The sequence below is a fragment of the Lactuca serriola genome, chromosome 5, assembly GCF_051521515.1.
Source record: "Lactuca serriola cultivar US96UC23 chromosome 5, Lser_US96UC23_V15, whole genome shotgun sequence".
NCBI classification, from domain to species: Eukaryota; Viridiplantae; Streptophyta; class Magnoliopsida; order Asterales; family Asteraceae; genus Lactuca; species Lactuca serriola.
In genome coordinates this window covers 299,702,523-299,712,033 of record NC_136412.1, presented here as the reverse complement: position 1 = coordinate 299,712,033, position 9,511 = coordinate 299,702,523, and the positions used below count along the sequence as shown (strand labels likewise).

General features: G+C 32.7%; 1 pseudogene across 1 annotated transcript; it reads right to left on the bottom strand.

Annotated features, from left to right (window-relative positions):
* Nucleotides 1-6,922: 6,922 nt before the first annotated feature.
* On the bottom strand, nucleotides 6,923-8,792 carry LOC145051737 (putative xyloglucan endotransglucosylase/hydrolase protein 26; annotated as a pseudogene). The gene is made up of 4 exons (XR_013683802.1): nucleotides 8,556-8,792; nucleotides 8,370-8,470; nucleotides 7,510-7,703; nucleotides 6,923-7,423 (listed from the first exon to the last, which is right to left on the bottom strand). The product of XR_013683802.1 is annotated as a putative xyloglucan endotransglucosylase/hydrolase protein 26 (transcript).
* Nucleotides 8,793-9,511: the final 719 nt, after the last annotated feature.

The window sequence follows — 9,511 nt, the reverse complement described above, 5'->3', positions numbered from 1 at the left end:
GTTAAAGTATTAAGTCCGGTCCTTAGAGATGTTGGCAAGGGAGTCTAGAAGTGAATAGAAAGTATAGAGAGTTTATTGGAAGCTGGATCATATGCAGAATTATATTGTTTTCATTCAGTGACCAACTCGTCGAGTGCACTAAACTGACTCGACGAGTCGCCCTTAATTCTCACAAATGCGAAGATTTCCCGAAGTCACTCGACGAGTCTGTTATATACTCGACGAGTCATTTGGTTTCATGTCAAAGGGGCTGCTGATTTGATGCTAATTAGAGTACCACTTGACTGTATATTCTTTCCATATTTATTTCTGAAGATCTTACACTGTTATCCACGTATTTGGAGTGACCCACACAAGACGAGACACCCAAGGCATGGTTACTATGTCTAAAGTCAATTGAAGTTGGAGCTAGAATGAAAGTGATCAACCTATCCACTGCTATCCCAGGGGAGTTTGTTCTAATTCCCTCTTTAGTTTCTTTTTATGTTTTTATAATATGCAATGAGGGCATTGCATCAAATAAGTGTGGGGTAGGGGCTTGGTTACATATTAGAAAATTTAGAGTCTTAAAAATTTAGAGTCTTAATTTAGGTTAATTTTAAAATTTTGCATACCAAATAAAAAAAAATTTCTTAGGATCTAAATTAGGAAATTTTGGTAAAAGTAATTAGGACTCCATGTTAGAATTGTGTTTATAATTGAATGATAACCCTAATGTTTAGTTGAGCCTATATACATTCTAGTGCATTTGTGGCTTCCTTATTCTAGTGAAATCATGAGACAAAAACACAATCTTGCTCAGCCTGAGGGATGCAATCTTGTTATCGTTAGCCAATAAAGGTTGAGATTGAGCGCCCCTGCTTAAGCATGTAGGATTTGAGTGAAAAAACAGAGGTACATGTAAAAAAAAAAGAATTACAAAAGAAATTGTATGAATTTTGGAGCAATTAAAGTGAAGATCAAAAGATCAAAATTCCAAGAAATCCAAAAAAGTTGAAGATACCCAAAAAATCAAACAATAAAGGTGGTGAATTCAAAGAGATCAAAGCAAATATCGAAGAAGAGATGAATTCAAAAGAGCTCCATAGTGGTATCGAAAAGTTGTAATTCTAGATTATGTATGCTCGGGTTGCTCAATTAGAAATACCTTGAGGGTAAAGAGGTTTTCTGCGGATGGATTCGGAGGGTTGCATAAAATGAGCATAGTTCGGGGTGAGTGGGCAAGTGTTTATGAGGATTGTGAGTATTTAGAGTATGGGAGGTTTATAGGAAAAATTTTAGACACAAATGCATGCGTTGCGGTCTTGGCATAATGGCTGGGTTAGATTGGAGTTGTTATATATGATTCTAATATGTTTAAAATTCAGTTTTGCTTGGGGGCAAGCAAAAGACAAGTGTGGGGTATTTTGATATGTGCATAATTAGTTCATATTAAGTATACATTTTTATTCATTTATTAGTCTAATTATCGCATATTAAGGACAAAAGGTACTTAAAAGTGTTAAATTATGTTTTTCAGTCCAAAGATGAAGCTCGGAAGCGAAAGGAAGCAGGAAAAACAGTTAGAAGATCGAGAATGGAATAAAGAAGGAAAACACTTAAAAAAGGCACCTACTCGGCGAGTCATATCGTCTACTCGGCGAGTCCAATCGAAGGATCGAGAAGATAATGACTCGGGATTCCAGAGAGTTATCGCAATACGGGGAATGTGAGAGGGACTCGACGAGTCACCACTTGACTCGACGAGTCGATTCGTATATTTAAAGATAATTCCACAGATCGATAAGAGGGAGTTCTGGGACGATTCAGAAGTGCTTTGCTACGATTGAGAAGCCTGAAAAACCCTAGAAGACGACGAAGGAAGCTAGAATTCGATTCCGGAGATTAATTAAGGCAAAATTTCATCATTCCATTTATTATTTTGTTTATTCATCATGATTAAGCAACTTGACTTTGATTGTTTGTTGTTATTTACTTTAATTATGAGCTAAAACCTTTAGACTTCTGTTTGGGGATACAAAGTTGACAATATGGTTTGATTGATCGGTAGGATTAATTCCAAGTTGGTGAATTTTTGTTATTTTAGCTTGCTAAAGAACCTTGTGTGTGAATAATAATTAATTTTCTGTTAATAGGAAGATAATTGATTAGAATGAACATCTATTGATTATTGTCCTCATATGATATATTGTGACCACATAGTCATATGTCTAGGATTAATGAATATGAAACTAGAATTAATAAGAAAATTGAGTAAATTCATGTGCAAGCTTGTAAGATGACCATCAAACAAGAGGTTAATTAAAAAGAATAAATTAGTTAACTATTGCAAGTCTAACTTAACCCGAATAATTAATCTAGTAAATATAATTAAATTAGACAATTGGCCACTGTTTGAGTTAGTTTATTTGCTAAGGATTAGAGTAGTGAACACAAATCTAATCACTTGAATCGGTAACCAACAAAAGAATTAATCCATTGCACTATTATCTTGAAAATCAACCATAGAGTTAACCAAGTTGAACTAAACAGAAGTTCCTTTCCAATTATTGAATCTAGTTAAATCGTTATTTTCTAGTTTTAAATTAGTAATAATTAGTAAGTTTCTAGTCTTGTAAAACTAGAGAAAAACCCCTGCTTCTTAATTAACTTAGATTAAATTAGTTTTTAGTTTAATTTGCCGTTCCATGTGTTCGATACCCTGCTTATTTAGCTATACCACAATTGATAGGTTCACTGCCTTTTGTGTGTTATTTGATAATTAAAAGTAGGTTTAAAACTAGTTGGTTTTACACACATCAGCATCCACCCACCAGAGTTGCTATTACAAAGTTTTGTTTCTTTTTCAAATCAACATGTAGCAAGAAAATCAAACTGGATGAGCTCGATAAGTTGCAAGAGGAATTATGTGTAACCTTATGCCTTCTTGAGAAACACTTTCCACCATCATTTTCTGATGTGATGATTCATTTAATTGTTCATCTAACTAGGGAAGTAAAATTAAGCGGTCCAATATTCTTTAGATGGATGTACCCGTTCGAAAGGTTTCTGAAGGTTATTAAGGGGCACGTGCGAAACAAAAATAGACCAGAAGAATGCATTGCAGAAGAGACGATTGAGTTTTTTAGTGAATTCCTCAAAAAGATGGATAATGTTGGTATTCCCCCTGACAATCATAACACATGTGGAATTCAGATAGGTGGAGATAGTAGTTCTATTACGAACAATACTCCTCTATCAGCTGCTAAACCGGTAGAAGTTTTCGCAAAACTATTCAGAAAAGCAAATTTCTTTGTATTGCAAAATACATCTGAAGTACTCCTGTATATCAAGTAAGTTTTTTATATGTATGTTTTTTTTGTTATAATATTAACATTAACGTATTGACAGACGACACATCGATTTTTTGCAACATCAACACCCTACTAAACGAAAGACACGGCTAGAAAAAGAGCACATTAATACATTTGGTCATTGGTTACGAAAGGAGGTATATTCATTTTGATATATGTTTTGTTTTTTGTTATGTATTTCTTTATATTTTAAATTCATTATCTAATTACAATTCAGGTAGAAAGAGAGTTAGGGGGCTGTAGAGAGAGTATAACAGAGACAATGAGATGGATTTCACGTGGACCCAATAAGAACATTATTAAATACGATGTATATGCTATCAATGAATATACTTTTTGTACAAAAGCTCGTGAATGTAAATTTTACCAAAACAATGGGGTTAGTGTCGTTGCAATTGACACACACATCAGTAAAGAAGTTGTAACATATGCCAAAAACACTTATTATGGTGTTTTACAAGAGATATGGATACTAGATTATCGTTTTAAACGAATTCCAATTTTCATGTGTGACTGGGTTGACAATAGAAATGGGGTAAAAAGGGATAAATTGGGGTACACACTAGTTGAACTAAAAAGATTAGGCCATAAAGGTGATCCTTTCATATTGGACTCACAAGTACAACAAGTATTTTATGTCACAGACCCACTCGATAAAAAAATGTCTATTGTGTTCAATACACCTCCCAAAAATTGCAGAGAGACATATTAAGATGTAGATGAAGAATTTAGTACTGTAGTTCCTCATAATGATAATATAGTGCCATGTTTAGATACACTTGAGTTGTAGAAGGAAAATGATTATTTTCGTACTGATTGTCATGGTATTGTTATACATACGATATGTGTTTCTTAATGTCATGAATTACGTTTGTAGCAATAATATTTTTCCTTCTTTTAACATTTAAAGATCTTTATTTTTGTTTGTAGAAGGGAAAGGTCAAACCTTCATCCTAGCGTTACGTGGAGAATAAGAAAATGACAAAAAATGACGATGTACTTTCCTTCATATTTTTTTACCATATTATACCATCAAACTATTCCGGTGTAATATTGTTATAACTCAAAATTATTATTTTTTTTTTTCTTCGGTTTTTTACTGTCATGGTGGATGACATGTTATAATATAAACTGCATGTTATAGTAATGTACTTTCGTTATGCAATGTTAGACAAAGGTGTATTCTTTTTATTTATTTATCATACTATCCTATTAAAATAAGTTGTATTCTTTTCATTTTTAATGGTGTCTGATCTGGTGTAATTAAAAGAATATATGACAAAAAAGGCAATTTGGTCCTTTCTTATAGCTCTTATTCAACACAACTATATTGTTATTTGTTTTTGTTTTTATTATTTTTAATTTTTTTTGTTTTCTTCAGAAATTGTTTCTATCTTTACAAAACTGCCATTCATTTTTTTTCATTATTTTATACAACCCTTTAATTGCAAAATAAGCAATGTACTTTTGTAAAATGCCATGATTGAACTTTTTTTCATTTTTAATTCTGCTAGATGATATCAAAGATAATTATGGTCAAATTTAAGAGTCTTCGAAATACAATAGTACAACCAGAATAAACATTACATATGTGTCTATATTTACATATAGACACATATAATAGCTGTTATCATAACTAAATGGTACATACACATAATATTTGTTTGTTCTTAAAGCCAATTCATAATATTTTGACACACATAATAAATGATACATGACAATAAGTAACCAATACTAACTTGTTTTAATTTCTTGCGTTAACTAAGTACAACTAGTATAGAACTGCCCTATAGACACACAAATATTTAGTGTGACCATATGTATCACCTTTTAGCTACTTTGTCTGCTATGTGGCTAAATAGGCACCAGGTTACAAACACACATAGAACTAACTCATGTCACAATACGTTAATCTACTGTCTCTCATAAAAAAAAGTATGACAATCTTAATCGATACTTGTGGCTGATTGTGACTTATGGCCTCAGTGGTCGAGTGTGACTAATATTTGTCACATTTGGTATAATTAAGTGTGGTTAAAGTTTTGATTATCTATATAATGGCCACAAAAACTAATTTAAATGTATCCAAAAACAGTCTCTAAATTTTTTAGTGACTTTGGCCACACTTTTAATAAAAAGTGTCACAAACCATTTTTCAGAAAGTGTGACCGTAGGTCATTTTTGTACTAGTGGAACGAAAGTGTCCAAAACTTTGTACATAACTTATAAATCATACTATATGATACAATTACTAGTTTGGTCTTTCTTTTGTTATTGTTTTCATAAGACAATAATTTTTCTCTAATTAAATACAAGAGTTGAATTTATTTATTAATATCAAATACTTAATAAATATTCAATAAGTACCAACTTGATTAAGGTGTGACCCTATAAGATTATATGTCATTAGCAATATCACTCAATATTAATTTTTCAGCATAAGGATTCAACACAATTGTCTACAAAAACTACCAAAAATCTGAAATTTACGATCCGAAACTTCTGATGCCAACCCTCTAAGGCTAAAGATCATTCTCTCCCTCATTCAAGTATAATACTAGCTACTTCCTTGACAAGGAACACTACTACTATAAAATGAAGCAGTATCTTGATCAACACATCCATAATATCTCAATAAGGACAATAGTCCTGACACATATCCATACAACTCCTAGCGCTTGAGTTGTCTCCCTGACAAATCAACACTCTCGATTACATGACTGAGGCGTACCAAATCCACTGGCTAGCGCTGCCCCTAGACCCTTCCAGGGATGCTGCCCATTGGAACCCTATACCCAGGAGCGCTGCCCTGGATCCCCCCCGCTCCACACCCCCTCTCCCCATATACCCGAGTAAACATTTAACATTCCGAGTGTGCACCCCGAACCTCCCGTATCGGATGGTTACGCGACCTGTCGCGATAATAATAACAATTACACTAAAATATGTTGATAACACTAAAATTACCAACATTTCTTAATGATCGATCATGTGATATAGAACCACTTCTTGATGCTCCATTCCTTAAAATTAATGCCGTGTATATTCTTATTTGTTCCGTGGTTATAAACATCAAATGATATTGTAGACCTATTTTAGAATTGTAGTATTTGAGGTCGGTGCAAATGAGGGGTCTGCTTGGGTTTATTCTAAGGCATTGGCTATATCATTTATTTAAATTTCGACAAGGAAAAATCTATAGTTGGGTTCACAATAGCGGATTGTGTAAATACTTGATGCAATTGTCTAAAGCATATTATTTATTTTAGCTTAGTTAGATGTTTCGTTGGGTACCATAGGCTCCGCATACCTTCCCATTCATTTAACTTGTGTTGTTTCATCTTTAGAAACTTTAAACATATTCAATTGCGGTAAAATAATCCTCCAGCATCGCCCTACTTATTACCAACTCATAAATAGGTTCTATAGTGGATGTAAACTAGAATCATCAGGTGCTTAAAAGAGTCTATAGTTGATGTAAACAAAAATATTAAACACTAATAAAGTATACAGTAAATAATACTTGAGAAATTAAAATATGATAAGTACATTTTTTGGGAACAAATATATGAGGAATACAAAAGAAAAAAAGTGACCATAACGCAATGAAAGAATCTCAAAATATTGAAATAAAATAGATTTGAAATTAATCATCCTCTGGTTAGAATTGTGGCATAGAGCATTCAGGGGGGATCTGGCCTTTAAACCGTTTAAAATCAGTGCAATAGTTATAGATCATGTAGTTGTCTCTCACCCATTTGAGTTGAGCCTGTTGACCATTGCTCAATTGCTTGTAGACAGGAGACATCCACCAGTTTCCGGGGGTGGGAATAGCACACAGACTAATACTAACAGGTCCATTCCACTTACAAGCTCTTGCTCTAAATCTCCTATAATTAGCCACAAAAGGTGCAGAAGTCCAGTCAATCTTGACCAGTCCACCTCTAGTTGCCCAATTATCAGCATTCCATAAACTGGAGTAAACTCTCATCCCTTGTTGATTTGGGTATGCAATCCCTTCATTCTCATAGTTTCTGAACACCCGAATAGGCACGCTATCAACATACCATCTGCAATAACATAAACAATATTAAAATAACAATTACACAACCATTAAAGATGTAGAATTCGGTACTTCGATTTGGTTTTTACTTACACTACTTGTGTAGGATTCCAGTGAATGGTGTAGTTGTGATATCCGGAAGTTGGGTCAAACCATAATTTGAACTGTTGCTCTTTGTTGCCTTGACCTTGAGTGTAGATGTTTGTGTGGATTGTTTATGGTTCTCCTGTTGAGTTACCCAAGAACTCAAAGTCGATTTCATCATGTTTAGCACCCGTAGAAGACAACTGTGATCATTATTCAACTTTGTGTTTAGAGTTGTTTATGAAATTATACAATCTTCATTTGTTCTTTAGAGTTAAATGCATGAAATAACGTGTTTTCATTGATTTGTTTATTGTAGCATCAAACTTATATTTCTTTCTTTTATAGCATTTTACTTTTAAGAGTAAATCTAATTATGGTATTGACATCCTTACACAAACCAATTTCCATTTCTGTAATTGTATATACTTTACGGAAATCATAAAAAAACCATTACATTTTTGACAATTTTAAGGTTTAGCTACTTGTACTTAATTTTTTTCTATCAAAGTATAAAAAAGTTACCCATTTTCCAATTTAACCATTTTGACTTGTTATTATATTTGGTCATCATGATTAATATAATAGGTCATAATACTTAATTTTAAAAAATATTTGAAACTTCTAATATTGTTTGATTGAAAAAAATATAACATTAGTGGTTAAACGGTGAAAGTGCCGAAGATATAATGTTTTTTTTCTTTTTCGTCATTTTCCTTATATTTTGTTGTGCACACTTTTGAAGCTACAATCTTCAAATAGAAAGAAGTGAAAGTAGGATGTTATATACATAACGATCCAGATGAAAGTGTGTTAAGTTGCTATTTTATGATATTATCCCTTTATTTTATGATGGATCTTGAACTTACATAATATGCTGTCACGGTTCCAGCAGAGTTGCCTGGCACCAACTTGATTAGCATCTCAATGCTTCCAAACAGGAACGCCCTCTTTGATTGGATGCCTGATCCTGTATGTGAAAGTTGGAACTGGAATTAGAATTAAGATCGGAGTCGGAATCAAACATCCCATTCTTTAATATCCATATTGTATACCTGATGTTTGGTCCAAAACAAGTCGGAGGTCATCACCATTGCCTAGAATTGAAGAATGGTGAGCACCCCAATTGAAATACATGCTTTTGGCAATAGTTGCATCAATCAGGGTGGAATGGAATGCTATTCCCATCACCAAAACAGCCATCACCAAAGCTTGAGAACCTGCCATTTTCAATCTGGTGAATGTTTCGATTTGCTTGGTTTGTTGGTTAATGGTGATGGTGGTGATTTCTTGATGGTTTATATAGCCTTTGTCCAGCATATGCACCTTACCAGAGAATGAATCTTGTATTCTTTTTGTTTTATAATATATCTTGACCTTGTCCTTCATTTCTACATTCTTGCTGCCTTAATATATTTTCTTTCTGTTGTAAAATTTCAAGTTAAATTTAATGAGTTTGTTATTAAGTCATGTTAAAATTTTGCATTAAAACTGAGAATAGATATGCAGCATATATTTCTGTTGCATTAAATATATGACAGATTAATTAGCAATATAAATTTTTGAATATTTGAATTCGATCCAAAATGTTATTAATTAGTAGTTTATTAACTAAAAATGTTAAAGCAGTAAAGTTTATTTTCATAATTTTATTATAAACTGAGTTGTGTATTTATCTAGTATATACATTGTTTTTTAATTGTTCAAAATGTTTGGAGTAAAAAATATGTTTTATACTTTATTATATATGTAATGTCTAAAGTTAATACTTACATGTATACATAAACACGCTTTTAGTAGGTATATTACCCCATAAAGACTTGCGTACAAGCTGTAGAGATGATCACGACGGGGTGTGGGACTGCATGTTTTAAAATAAATACAAACCGGCTTTGGGTTACCTTTGGTTTTGTAAGACGTGCATCCCAATGGAACATAGCAACTTCAATAATTATAATATTATTTTCAATTATATTGATAAGTACTTTATAAAATTTTTACAGCATATATA